Source organism: Lagenorhynchus albirostris, chromosome 14 (assembly GCF_949774975.1).
Source record: "Lagenorhynchus albirostris chromosome 14, mLagAlb1.1, whole genome shotgun sequence".
NCBI lineage: Eukaryota > Metazoa > Chordata > Mammalia > Artiodactyla > Delphinidae > Lagenorhynchus > Lagenorhynchus albirostris.
Genome location: NC_083108.1, coordinates 37,806,405 through 37,821,702, shown reverse-complemented (window position 1 = coordinate 37,821,702; position 15,298 = coordinate 37,806,405). Strand labels below are relative to the sequence as shown.

Sequence of the window (15,298 nt, the reverse complement as noted above, 5' to 3'; positions counted from 1 at the left end):
GAGGCCTGCTTCACTTTGCACGTAGCTGCTGGGAGAGACAAACAGGAGATGGGAGGAGGGTGACTGAGTTGTTGAGGAGTTTTCGTAGGTCGTGCACAGGAGTCGCTGCACGGAGGTCCACAATCTCAGCGGCTGCACACGGTGGCCTAAGTGAGAGAGCCATTCCTGTTTGAAGACAAAGAAAGTGCTTTTCATTGAGAAACTGACATAAAAGTTGTGTCACTAATGGAGACTGAAAACCAAATCCTTCTGATCTCAAGACGCCCATCTCGTTCTATTACTCTCCTCTGTCTTCTGGAGTGTGCAAAGGGCATTTTGTAAGGGCGGGACCATGCATTTCTAAATATTATTATATTTAGCTGAGTGAGTTTCAGAGCCAAAGGTGGAAGCAGTACTGACGAGCCACACCGGGAAAGCGCGAGGGGAGTCCCTCCTCACCCGAAGCCACCAAACACTTGTCCACTCACGTCAGCTCATCCCCAGTCAGTCACTGGTGCCAGCCACATGCTGGGCTGTGGGGGGATGATCCAGGGGCCCCAGCTGGCTGCCTGTGATGATGACAACGAGGGTGACAGTAGCCGCCCTGCCTACCCCTAATGTTTATTGAGCACATTCTATGGGCTGGGCTTGGGTGGGGTGTTCTCGAGCATTCTCTTTGACTCGCACACTCCACCAGAGAGGTGGGTTTAGCATGGGAAGAAGGAAGCTCCCAGAGGTCAAGCTGAAGCTTTCAGGAGAGCACTTGGCTGGCGGTGGCAGCACCGGGCTTGGAGGACCGTGTTGGGGGGTTGCCTGACTTCCGGGCAATGCAGGCCTGCCCCATGCTCTGGTCGGGGTGGGGCAGGGAGCCTACTCCCAGGCTGCTGCCCTGGGCAAGACACAGAAGCCTGAGTAGCCAAGGGACCTGGCCATCAGGAGAGGGGAGTTGCGGGCCCGGGGAGCAGGGACTGCGGGGGAGGGATGTTGACCATTTCTGGGCCTCCTGGCTGGGAGATCTTTACGGTGTCTCTGGGAGATGCGGGGCCTCTGCTGAGTGCCGCGTGTCTCATGTGAGCACAGGCGGAGGTGGGGCCAGGCCCTGACGACCAGGGCAATCGGAGAATAAAAGTCAGCTGTTGAAATTCTGTGTGTTAGTGCTAATTCACGTTCACAGAGGAAAGGCTCTCACGTGGCACTTGTTTATTCTTATTTTGCCTCTACAGTTGACCCTCGAACAACGTGGGGATTAGGGGCACCAGTCCTCTGCTTAGTCGGAAATCTGAGTGTCATTTATAGTCGGCCCCCAGTTCCTCCGTTTCCAAGGTGGTTCTGCATCAGTGGATTCAACCAACGGTGAATCGTGTAGTACTGTAGGGTTTACTGTAGACAAAAATCTACATATAAGTGGACCTTCCCGGTTCAAACCTGTGAGGTTCCAGGGTCAGTTGTATTTCTGTCAGCTTTATGACCTCATTTCTTAGTTCTCAACAAATCAGCGATGTCAAATCAGAAGGGAGCAGTGAGGCACCTCTGATACACAGGCACAGCGGCAAGAAGTGCAGTGTAGGATGAGAACTGATTCAGCAAGCGAAAGGGAAAGAAAAGATTAAGAAGAAATGTTGACCTTCAACAATCTTCTTGGTGTGCTAGGATTTATTCATACATCATTAAAACTTATGATTCAGTCTGTCCCTGAGGACAAATGGTTCCTTTTAGGCTTCATTTCATTCCAACTGTTTTATCCAGGCAATAAATATTTAATTGGTTGATGTTTTACAAGTTTACCAGGCTGCAGTATATCTATATTTAGCATAAGCTCCAGTAACATTGTAAGTCATTTCCAACAGGATTAAAATGATCAGCATGCTTTTTCAGTCCTAAAAGAAATACTAAGCTCTGGGGCACATTCAGTTGTATATTCTTAATTTCAGACGGATGCTCTTGTCTCACTAACAAGTTTTTCCAAGACTGCATAATAAGGCTGGTCTTTCTCCTTTCCGTGTCACAGCATCCCCACAAGAGAAGGAGAAAGGGATCTGGTCTCTTTGAAGTTTGATCCAAACAAACGATCATCAAGTGATCTCTTTGCTTCTCTACTGTTTTACTTGGAAATAAATTAAATAAATTTGCTTTTCAAACAGATCTCAAACACATAAATGTCTGAGTGTCATATATATAGGTTGATACCATCTGTCATTACTCTGAAACATGAAAAGGTGGGTTGGATGTCACTTAGGAAGCGTGACGAGTCCTTGACCCCTGTCCTGGGCATTTTCATCTACATCTTTGTTCACCTGACACAGGTGACTGAGTGAGCCGTAATTTACTCATTAATCCTTGCACAACTGTTTGGTCAATGGCGCTTATTTTGTTTAATCTTTAATTTCTACTTATTAAGAATATATAATTTTGGGGACTTCCCTGGTAGTCCAGTGGTTAAGACTCTGTGCTTCCATTGCAGGGGGCACGAGTTCAATTCCTGGTCAGGGAACTAAGATCCTGCATGCTGTGTAGCGTGGCCAAAAAAAAAAAAAAAAAAAAAAGAATATATAATTTTGATTTGTGAAGTTGTTCCCATGAGCCCTCTCTCTCCACTCCATACCACCATAATTTGGTGGTACGGAGGTATGGCATGGAGGATGGTTGTGGCACTCTCCCTGGGGTCCCTCTCCTCCAGTGGGATTCTCTGCCAGCCCTTCACACACTTTGCAGGGTGATCTCCCTGAAATGCAGCCCTGACCAGGACATTCTGCTGCTTAAAGGCTTTCTAGGTGAACCCCTCAGCCTTACCTTCAGACTGGTGTACAGTACAGGCTCATCCTCTTGCCGGCCAGGGTCCTCTCTCCACTCCCCCTGCCCTTCCCTCTGCCTGCAGTGGCCACTCCACCTCCTGTCTCCTGTGCTGCCCGGGTTTGTCATCTCTGTCAAGAAGCAGTTCAAAACGGAGAGGTCTACTTCTTTAATTCTATTTCAGTTCCTCCCCCCTTGGGTGAGAGGTACTGGAGGAGCCAGAATATATATACACATGCCTTTGTTTCTTGAGATCATGTACCTTAGAAACCGCTTTCCATAGCCACATGCTTTGTCTTTTATTGCTGTTGTGTATATTTCTGAGCCAGCAAGGGATTGTCGAGAGAGGACAGATATATTGTCGAAGAAGACAAATAGGAAACTTCCAGTGACATTCCCTCCCCAGATATTTGGAAAAATATAAAGTCACTCAGCAAATGAACTGCCTTAGAGAAGATTATAATGTTGGCCTTAACTTCTTTTACCAACTTTCCATTTCCTTGACATGAATCCAATCAGCTACTATTAACTGTCCCGGAAAATTTTTTTGTTTGCAGAACTTTTTTTAAAAAAAAATAACAATTACCACCAAATTGATGAAATTTAGGCTGAAAAATGTTACTTTTAACGAAAAAGGAAAAGCATTGGGCATATTGACACATATAATCATATGAATTGTAAGATGTGATCATTTTCTTTGGTTTTCCCACCAAAAATGAGACTCCTTAGTTTTCACCTCAGTGACACTTTGGAGGCGGGTGGTCATTTGGTATTTGAAAATGCTGCACCTTCAATCCATCCAGACAAATGCACCCATTTCTGATTAGGCTCAGCGTGGTGGTAGCTCTCTCAAGAGTTTAGATGTTCACAACGGCTCCACATTTTCATGTATTCTGAAGAGGAATTGCACGGAGATTAGGATTCAGAATGTTTGTCTAAGTCCAAGTAAAGACTTTTGGGGTAGAAAGATTGAATAAAGTGCTTTATCCTCTGCTGCAGTTTTTTAGAAAGCATCCAGGTTGCTTTTGTAAAAGCAATTTCAAGGTATTCCAGGGGGCTTCCCTGGTGGCGCAGTGGTTGAGAGTCTGCCTGCCGATGCAGGGGACACGGGTTCGTGCCCCGGTCCGGGAAGATCCCACATGCCGCGGAGTGGCTGGGCCCGTGAGCCATGGCCACTGAGCCTGCGCGTCCGGAGCCTGTGCTCTGCAACGGGAGAGGCCACAACAGTGAGAGGCCCGCGTACTGCAAAAAAAAAAAAAAGATATTCCATGTGAGTTCGGACGCTTTGTCCTCAAGAACTAGACACTTTGGGGCTTGGGAATATTACCGCGGACCTGAATTGATAGGAAAGTTTACATTTATGACGAAAAAGGTGTGCAGGAAAGGCATGTGACGTGTTTACTTCTGCTGCCTGGCTCTTACGGTGTGACACAAGTCAGACCCTTTAGTCAGAATCCACACACTCTTGCTAACTGGGAATTTCATTTTGATAAAGAGGCCTGAAACAGCGGTCTGGGAAGTAATCCTCCGTGTCAGAGGGAGGAGAATGGTAGAAAAAGTATAGAGCTGGAGGAAGAACTTCTAATGTTAAAATTACGGTTTATTCATTTTAAAATAGGTCTGGCCATACACACATTAAATTCTTACCAGTATCCAATTGAAACAGCACTGGATGCAGTAAAAGGAATTTTAAAATAATTATCCTTTGCTGTCTTCTCCGTAGTCAACAGGACTTTGGACTCTGGCTCTCTGGCTGTGCAGTCATCAGGAAGTCTTACTCTTTCCTTTGTGTATTTGGCTGTGCTCTGTTGTTGACTGTCTCCCCTTCGGTTCAAGTGGAGGCCTCCTGGGCAGTTGGTGGCCAGGGCAGCTGTGGTGGCCCGAGTCAAGTGTGCCCCTCCTGTGGATGCGGCTCCCAATTTAGCTGTTGGGTTTGTGCATAAAATACCACAGTCCGGCAATCTGAGCTCTTGCTTTCTGTTTAAATAAGAAGGCAGATGCTTCACACATGTTTTCCTGAGTTGACATAAACCATGGAAGGAAAGAATGCTGATACTCCATAGTTACCCTGTAGCAGCTTGTTATTTTTAATGTTTAGGTTTCCTGTAAGAGCACAGGCTAAAGGCAAAGCAGCATCTGTGCTGCCCCCGGGATTAGGAGTCATGCTCTTTTAAGTGCCTGAGTAACGGGTGAACGGGGCGGCTGTAAATAGCCAGTTGGTGCGTTTGATGGACGTCAGAGTCGGGAGGGCTTCCTTGGGCCAGCGTTGTCCTGGGTGGCCAGGGAGGAACACAGCCGAGGGGAGGAAGGCGCATTCTGTCTTGCCTTCCTTTCCACATCAAGAAGAGCAGATGCTCGACTCACAGAATTCGCCTGCTCGGGGAGTGTTCGCTCTGGAGCACAGACTACTGGGAAGGTCTAAAAATAGGACTCAGAAAGGGTTTGCCCCTTTTCTTGAAGAAGACGTTGGCCTACATGACTTTCGGAGGCGTCAGACGGCTCCCAACAGACTCTCGTGTTAAGTTACACTTGGTTCACTCTTCTGTCTCTTCCGGGGCTCAGCTCTTCCCGAGGCCGGTCCTGCAGAGGCTGGGAAGGGAGGATGTGGCCCTGGACATTCCTTACAGTTGCCGTGGGTTTATACTGATCCGTCCGCACCCCCTTGGTCTGCCACGGTGGTGCCAGGCTCACGTCAGAGCTGAATTAATTGACGGTGCATACTTGAAAGCAGACGGGCCGCAATTTGGGGGTGTCTGTGGCTGTCAAGTACAGTCAGGTGTCATGCAGACTGAGCCTTATGGCCTGTGAATCATGGACCAGCTGCAAACACTCAGGGAATGTCGTGCGCCCACCTGGGATCGCATCTCCCGCTGGCCACCTGGGCAGTGTTGCCCCCTCCAGCGTGACTGCACTCTTGAAAGTTCCTCTCTGCCCACACGTGGTGGTGGCTGGTGCCTGTGTGTGCCGCCCCGGGAGGGTGGCCCTGAGGGATCTGAGGTGGGCCTGGGAACGGATCTGTTAAACAAAGAAGCTCAGAGACAGTTTTACCTGTGGCTGACCCTCGTGAGTGCGGGACAGCTGGTTTTATCAACAAGACTTTAGATAACCACAGAATGTGATGTTAAATATTTCTCCCCCTCACACTTAGGGGTTTTTAAACGCAGTGTTGGCCTAAAGTAAGAGCCAGCTTCTGGGAACGGGTCAGGCAGGAGCCCTAGTATTTGGCTAGTGTCCTTTAGCTTATCTGTGATTAGCTGAGATGCTTGATAAATTCTTTTCCCATTCCAGCAGCTTTATGACCGTCGGGGTCTGAGGTCTGGTGGCAGTTCAGGACAGTATGTAGTTGGCGTGGTATAAATAGTAAGTGGGGACATGTCTTACCAGCCTTTCACTTCAGCTGATGACTCCAGTCGTGCTCGAGTTTTGATGTTTATCACATGTCTCTTTCACCCCCATCCCTTTCTTACCCAAAAGACAGATGGAGAGGTTAAATATGGCCATGACTCAGCCACGGCTCAGCTCAAGCCCAGGAGTGGCCATCAGGAGTGTCACCGTCACAGGTTCTCCTGGAACTGGCATGCAGGCCTTTCAACTGTCTTAGTTTTCACTAAGGTTTAATAGCTTATTATCAAAATGTATTCTGATAATAAGCTAATAAAGTATTCCTGAGCATGTTTCAAAAACTAGAACAGTTTTTTTAAATGAAAATATAGATTAGGTTGATTTGCCAAGTGACATTCGTGTGTGAGGAAATGCACACAATTAAACTAAATCTAACTTTTATGCTTAGGTAACAAAAGAGAGATGCCTTCAGATTTTCAAATATCAATACTTATTCAACAGTACATGGTGAGGAAGTTGGATAGCTCCTTTTGTGAGACCTTTCTCATTTTGATAAAGTTAATTGGCCCTGGAAACTTAACTTCAGTCGAACCAAGAGTTTGTGGAGCTAACGCTGTAAGGATCTTAAAGTCTAAAACAAGACCGAGATTGTATATAATGAATTTTTTGTATGGGTTAAATGTTAGCATGGAGAACAGAAGTGGAGTGGTGACTGGCTTCAATGTTTTCTCCCTTGAGAAAATGTTTCAGAGCAATAAAGGTGATACGTACTGTTGAGCACATGAGTGTGGGTCTGAGTCCAGTGGGAGTCGCTAGCGGATTTTCTGGAATAATTTTCCAGAATCAGTAGTCAACAAGAAGACAGTAGTGACATGCGACATTGATATCTGGCCAGGGCTGCTGTGAATGTTGATGGTGGTTTGGGGCCACGTGACAGTTCTAGGGGACAGCCGGGCCATGCTGGTCTCTGGGGGGCAGCAACTGTGCGGATAAGCACAGAGGGAGCGGGTAACAGGAGGAGGGAGTGTGCTACCTGAAGAAGGAGAACTCTGAAGGGGTCAGTATGGGAATCGGTGGGGAGACTGTGGGCCAGGGTAGAGCCAGGAAGAGAAGAGCAGGGCTCTCATGGATCCCAGGACACCCCAAGCCTCACTCCTAGATCAGTGTACAACTGTCAGTTTTGGAGTGGGGTGGCATTTCAACAAGGTGTGTGATTTTTATTTTAATTTTTAGAAGTTCTTTAATTAAACTCTAAATTTAACTTTTGGGGAAAAGGTGGTACAGCCACATGGCTGCACCTTTGAAAAGTATAGAACGATGTATAATAAAATATCCTGCCCTCGTACCCCAGCCATGTTCTCTACTCCCACTCCCAAAGCTCACCAATTTGCCACCTCATGTAGTCAGTGTTATTAATTCCCTGTGTTTTTAATGCATGAATGAAGAATACATAATTTATCCCCCTTTTTAAAATAATAAAGGTAACATGTCATATGCACTTTTTTTTCACTTAGTATTTTTTGAGGGTCTTATCATGCTAGTAAATAAAGAGCTGCCTATTTCTTTTTTGACAGATGCATAATATTCCATTACATGTATGTAGGAACCTTTATTGAATCCATCTCCTTGGTTTGTTGCCTATTCTTGGCCATAAGAAGCAATGCTGCAGTAAATAACTGTATGTGTGCCATTTTGTACACGTACAAGCTTATCTGTAGGTTAAATTCCAGGAGGTGGGATTGCTGGGTCAGATGGTTTGTGCGCTTATAATTTTGATAGATTTTGCCCAGTTGCCTTCCACAGGACTTGTTCTCATTTCCCACCAACGATTTGAGGTTTTGAGGTTGGTCAATTCAAATGTGTTGGAATATGTCTTCATGCATCAAATAATGATGCAAAAAGCATATTCTGTGTGCGGGTTTGAAAGCACCATCAGAAATGTGACAGCAGTGCTTCCCAAGAGTGCAGGGGACCCGCTGAGTCCTGGTTTCGTGTAAGACAGCCCCCCGCCCCCCGACAGCAGTGCTTGTAGTTCCTGCCCAATGGCGTGTGATCCGCCTGGGATCCAGGTCGCCCTCCAGGCTGCCCAGAGGGGTGCCTTGCTTTAATCCCCCAGCAGCAGCCCTGGCTGAAAAAGCCTTTTGAGAAACAAAGAGGATCCAATTCAAATTAGAAAACATAAGAGTCCCTGAGTATGCCCTTGGTGAATTAGATCTGATTAAATTAAACACTGATGGAAGCTGTCTTTATCAGACATGTAGGAAGGATGTATCAGGGAGATGAGCAATCAGCTTACATCTTTTAGTATTTTTAACACTGAACAGAGAAGAATGAACATTGACATCATTTTAACATGAGACACGAAACCACCAAGCTGGGGTTGGTGGCTTGGTAAATCAGCCCAGGGAGCCTTCCTGGGTCTCCCACTGCCCCAGCTTCCCTGCCATTCCCAGCCTCCTGGGGGTTTACAGTGCATCTGCCCCCCAGGCCCCTCCCTCTGCCCGCTTCCCCACCTCCTGAAGCATGGTGTCCAAATCCCCATTCTGCTATGAATTTTAAAATGTAAGTAATGAAATTTTTTTTCTAGGAGTAAGAGCAATTCACATTGATGATAGAAAATTTGCAATATTTATGATTTAAAGCTGTGATTTCAGTTTTGGAATTTGTTAGAGATTAGATTGGGTTAGAAAGAAGGAATGAGCAGGCATGGGAAAGGAGGTTGGAAATGGGCTGAGTTCAATTTGGGTGAAGTTCTCAAAGTATGTGGAACAGCTGAAATCATCTCACCACATTTTTGACCACTGGGAAAGTGTAAAGAAAAGGCAGCCTAACTGCATTTTGCCAGGGTGAATCTGATGAGAATCCCTGAACACACAGTGAGAATTAGAATGATGATGGATGCAAAGAATGTATTCGGGGTCACTAATCACACAGAGGGGCTGATTTGGAAATACTCTGCTGTCTTTTCAATGCATTGAATCATATTGCTTTATAATAGTGAATAATAGTAGAAAGTTCTTCGAGACCCCATAGAAGGGCTTTAGGCGGTGGGCACAGTGTCTGAGGCCGTGTGACAAAAGCATGTGCTTCTGAAGGTAGAAGTCGTCCCAGAATGATCACAGGCTCACGGATAAATGCAGTGCACATGCGTTTTTTATGAACAGCTGGTACAGAATGAATATAGTGGTATTGAATAATACAGCAAAAATTTAAACAAAATCCCCACTCTGAGTTTCCCTTATCCTGCTGTAGTTTTTCACAGCAATTATCTCTTTATGTTATACACTCAGTTCTGTATAACATTTGTTTTTAAAACATACATTTGTTCTAACATGATTGACATATTAGGGAACAATTTGAGTATAACATGAGTTTCAAATTTGCTTATGTGAAATTTTCTTTGCAAAAGCACTAGATAAGCTCAGAAAACTGCACTGAGCTGAGCCAAGCCACGTGGGAATACACAAAATGCACACATGCACACGCCTCAGACACCTCCCAGCTGTCTCAGTTCATGTCTTGTTGTCTGAGGCACACTCTGCCTACATGTGGTTACAGCTTTTCTCTGATTTCTGATCATCTTCCTTGACACCCCACAATGACTCCCGAGCTGCAGCCCCTCTGGTAACCACTTCCACCAGTACCCTTCAGATTTTTTCCCTCAGTAAAATGCCACAGTGATTGTAGCGCTTATGTATTTCTTAGCCATTCAGCATGTATAAAATTGTGCTATAGCGTTTATTAGGTTCCTGTCTTTTTCCCCCCTTATGCCCTTTGGTTTTTGGTAAGTGATCTTTGCATAGCATGGTGATTTTCAGGAACGCCTATGTGGTGTTACAGCAGAACTGACAGCATGAGTACCGTGACCTTGTTGTGTTTGTTGTCTATTGTCTTGTGTCTCCCTGCACCTCCCCCCCATATCAGTTCATGGGGGGCAGGGCCTTCTGATCATTTGCTCACTCTTGCATCCCCAGCATCTTCTCAGTGTCTGGCACAGAGCAGGGACTCAACAAATATTTGTTGAATGAATGAATCACCAGATTTTTTTTACTGCAAATAGCAAATGAATGGTTCTGTTAAAAAAGAGGTTGTTAAAGTTAAGGGATAGAGTATTGCATTTGAGTTTGGCGAACACATCTGGCTCTTTGGCTGACAGAGCTTATCAAGGGAGGCAGGGATGGAAATTTGGGGTAAAGGTCACAGAGCTTTTTAAAATTTAGATTCGAGAAGAAACATTCTAATAATGTATTCAAAGTCAATTAAAGTAAGAACAGTCAGGATAATAGCCAAAGTGGTCAGACCTACAAAAGGGTTATGTTCATTTAGTAAAAATAGTGAAAAAGAAGAGATCCTAATGATGGTGTTTGACTCCAAAATAATTTAATAAATGTTAAAGGAACTTTTTTTTTTAATCCAGAAAGATATTTTCGATCAGTTGTTAGGAAGGACCCAAGGTTTTTTTTTTAACTGAAATTTCAGAGTCAGTGCATCATTGCTTCAGCACCTGTCATGTATGTTTAAACTATGTATATGGTTAGTGCTCAGTAAATGAAGGCATGGATTGAGTATGCATGTAAAACTCTTAGCTAGAACTATAGATATAGACGTATATGTGTGTACACACTTATCCATATACATGGAACTTTGTGATGCAATCATGGGAAGCAGTGTATGTGTATTATTTCATTTCATTCTGACAACAACCCTATAGGGTAGGAGCTCTTACTCTCAACTTTCACATGAAGAAACTAAGGCCCAGAGAGGGTAACTTCGTGACAGTTGTGCAGCTGGTGAGTGGCGGACCTCAGGTTTTGGAGCCAAAGCCCATGCTTCCGTGCACTGAGAGCATTACACTAGGTTCTGGTGATTCCAGTTAAGAAAACTTGTGTCCTGCCCTTCAGGAGGGGGTGATGGAGATGTAAGTAAGAAAGAACAGTGCGGTTGGTACCAGGTGAGGAGAGCATGAGGAATTGCAGTGGAGCAGGTGCTAGACTGCTTCATGTAGTGGGCTTCTCAGCCATCGACTAGGCGCTTTGGAAGGTGCCTTCTACATCGAAAGGAGACCACACACCCAAAGAAGCAGAAAGCACAGACACTGCGTGAAGGAAGGAACTACCTTCCTTCAGAATTTATTCAATTCTTAACTTCATTCTAAGTGCTGGACCAAAAGCTTTTTATACATTGTACTGGTAACTAATGATTTTGGATCTGGGCTTTGTGGTAAGTGCTTTTACTCCTTCTGTCTCATTTAACCTTTACAGTACCCCTGAGGTTGGTTCTCATATTACCTTCCTTTTCCATAAAACTCAAAGAATGTGCACAAAGTCACAGTCAGTAAGTGGCTTTGTTTAGTCCTCAGCCACCAACCAATGTGGCAATTATTTTTAGAATGAGGATACACAGCGAGGAAGTAGCACAGTTAGGATCTGAAATCAGATCTGTCTTCACAGTCTTTGCTTTTCCCATTATAAATAAGGCACACGCTGAGGTGTGCTTCTAGAAAAAATGTGGGAGGAGATTTGAGACCGAAATATTTAAGTTCCTACAAAGCTTAATAAAAATACATGTGTACTTAGAATCATGGAGATCTTCTACTTAGAAAAAAAACCAATTACCAAGTTGCCACAATTTACATGATTTAAAATATAACTGTGAGACAAGGACGATCACATCGCCAGCAGAGGGATTCTCCTCAAAACCAGATCTGATCCTGTCTCTGTTCCACCAAAAAAGAATCCTTCCTGGTTCCTGTTGTCTGCGGAGTATGATTCTTGGCATGTCTGCTGTTGTGGTCAGTCTCCTGCCACCTCCACAGGCAACTCACGCAAGCGCTTCTCTCTCCAATGCTGAATACCCCTTGTGTTTTCATATAATAATGCAGTTAATGCTCTTCTCTCTTCCCAAGGGCACCACCCCTTTCTTTCTTGCAAAATCTAGTTCAGTCTTATTACCTTGGGGAAGACTTCTCAAAATCCCTCAGGCAAAATTTAGTTGTCTCGTTTTCTGTTACCCAGATCTTTGCCGATCTTACTCTCATGCATTCAGTACGCTGGTTCGCAACCACTGGCAGACTGTCCACATAGTTCAAGGATTGTCATGGATTGAGGCTATCCTTTCTCCACATTCACGCTCCTGGTGCCTGGCCCAGAGTCTGGTACACTCAGTCAAGTGTCTGTGCAATAGGTAGGTGGATGGATGGATGAATGAATGTGTAAAATGTTTGAATTATCCCATAAAAATACGATACATGGTTAATAAGTTATTCTAAACTAGAAAGTTTTGCAGCCACAGTCACTGGATGAATTGTTTATCCACAATGAATGTAATTACTGCTTTTTTCATTGTTTCTGAAAAGTAATCGTTTTCGGATATTAGGATGCAAAATAGGGGTTGAACAGGAGATGTTACAGATATGTATCTTCCAGTGGATCACAGTTAGGAAGTGTTCAATTTTGCACATTTGCTTTCCTGCCTCTCCAAAACCTAGTCATCCTTCTTGGTCCCAGATGAACTCTCAACCTGTGAGCAACTGCCCGCTCACCTGCTCTGGACCCTCTCGACAAGCCTCTTCAGGGAGCGTCCATTGCTGTGGTTGTCAGTTATTCTGAAATTCATTTCTAAGGTATATGTCATGACTTTATTTTCCATTAATTCTGTCTTGGGTTACTGTTGATTGCCCAACCAGATGATAAATATTTAGGGGGCAGGGGTCACATGTATCCTTTCCCCCAACCCCTCAGCATGTGTAAAGTGGTAAGCATGTCTGTGGAGTAAGCATGAAGGAAATTTTTGTTGAATCCATCACTCTCTTTCTTTGTCTTGGCAAGTTGAAAGTGCCCTTCTTCCGTTCTTGGCTCACACTTGTGGGGAACAGAGCCCCACTCAGGGCTGCTTCCGTAGAGGGGGTTTGCTGTGAGGGTGCAGGGGTGTCTCATGGAACAGAAGGGCAGAAGGAGCAGGGCATCATGGGAGAGGGTATGGCAATGGGACATCCTCGGCCAACAGGTCTGTCTGCCTGTCTTGTCAGATGGTCTCTCGTCCCTCCTTCTCCTGGGGCCAGTGCCCCACCCTAGTTTTCTCTGTTGACTGGACCTGTTTGCTCTTTGAACATGGCATCAGAATGGCCACTCAAGGAACCATACTACACTTTCTGGCTTTCAATAAGAAATTTTCACACTTTCTGACTTTCAGAATCAATTTTTAGGAGGAGGAACATGACTGGTTCCCTTAGGTCAGGTGTTCTTCCCTGGTCCTGTCAGCTGTGGCCAGATCGATGGGGTCACCAGGTGTCAACATTTTCAAGCAAGGTAGTGAGACTACATCATCAAAAGATGGCGTGGTCTGAGTAGGCATCCCGAGCTTGTCTAGTGAAATTTAAAATATGTTTCAGCAGGAGTCAGTTGAGATGAGAATGTTAAATGAATTAAGGGGCCAAGTGCCAACGTTGCTTGGAATAAAGAGAGAGACATGCCATGCTGCTGCATGAAGGTTTGGCCTAGGAAGTGTCACCTCATGAAGGGTTTTGAGGTCCAATTAGAAATTAGAGATTGTTTTTCCCAGAAGCCCCTGCCACCAGGAACTCTGACGAAGTAGCATGGCAAGCAGTGGCTGGAGTGTCATGTAGGTAACTTATTCTGCTGTGAGAAGCAGTGCTGTGAGGCGTAGGTTTTTCAGGGTGTTGTGTGCACCTGTTGTGTCTGTTTAGAGGAGGTGGGTGGGAGTGACACCTTGCACAGTACTAATTGCTACCCATCTGAAAAAATTAGCAAACTTCAGGAGGAAATAGGAGCTGAAGCACTAGATAGATGTATACCTAATGAGATTCAGAGCCCCAGCCAAAGTGGGCGAAGAAAATACCCAGTTTTGTACGGCAGGTCCCAGCAGGAGCCATACAGGATGCACTTCTTACAAGCAACCGAAATACTGCAGCGGGGCCTCCATATTTATTGCCTTTGTGCTTTGAAAGCAGCATCAGTTACATCTGTTACAGATGAAGCTCCTTCCTTTGCTATGGGGAAGGAGAATGGCTTTCAAGAATGTCTCTCTGCTTTTTGCCTGTTAACACAGATTAAGGAATTCTTAGGATGGGAGAAATAATCAGGAGTCAACGTGAAAAGGAGTCTGAGGCTCTGACAGGAGACAAACGCCATGCAGGGCAAGAAGCGGGGCATGCACAATAGAACTGAGGGCGGAGCTGCAGGAAGAAATGAGGGGCTTCTTAGGGGAGAGGCCTCCCCGTTCCCTGGAGCATCCAGAAGGTAGCATGCCATTGCCAGCACTGGAGAGGAACCTTGTTGCTTAGCAGCAAGAAAAGTAGAGAAGCAGCCATCTGAAGAGCTGACCTGCTGGCAGACCTGTGTATCTTCCTCTGGGGCTTGTACTCATGATGGAGCAGAGGCTGACCAGACCTCAGAGCTACCAAAGAGCTCGCTGATGCCAATGGGTGCTGTTGCCTTGTGTAGGCCCTAAACCTCAGGGTCCAGAGACCTTGAGATTCTGGGTGTGAAGGTGAAAGACCTTAGGACACAGGAGAAGCTTTCGTCCCTTTTTACTATTGAAGGATCTTGATTTGAAAGAGAACAAAGATACAGCACTTTGACAGGTCATTGGTGTTGATCTAAATTACACGTTATTTCATCGTGCGTGATCTCCATTTGCCAGAAGAGTAGGGTTGGGCAAATAAGCCAGTTTTTAAAAATGGAAAATAAGCAAGTTTATTTTAATCATAAGCTTGACAGTAATCTCTAGTGAAGTCTATTCCACGCAGTACATGGTTGATAATCAGTAGCTTTATTTTTTTATTAAATCAGAAGTGAAAATGTGGGGCAAGTTGATAAGCATATTGTTAGAATTTCTAAATGACTGCAAAATTACAAGGAACCAATGTCGTGGGTTAGCTAAGAGTGAATGGAGGTGACGTTGGGCTGGTGGATCTTACTTTAGGAATACACTCGATAGGGATTCTCATAATATCCTTGTGGGCTAGATGTTAGTAAGATGAACTCACCATTTATTTAAAAACAATCTGGTTGATGTTTTTTGTTTTTATTTTTGCTTTGAGTCATCAGAAAGGGACAGGCAGACTCACTGGATGTCATAATGCTGTCATGTCTTCACCTAAAAAAAAAAAGATCAGCGTCCTATATCTGGGAGGACTTCCTCAAAACAATTGAAAGTGATAGAAGGC

At 45.0% G+C, this 15,298-nt stretch overlaps 1 protein-coding gene across 9 annotated transcripts in view; it reads left to right on the top strand.

The window, feature by feature from the left end:
* FHOD3 (formin homology 2 domain containing 3) overlaps nucleotides 1-15,298 on the top strand; it is a 492,532-nt gene that overhangs the window by 117,453 nt on the left and 359,781 nt on the right. The window lies entirely within an intron of this gene.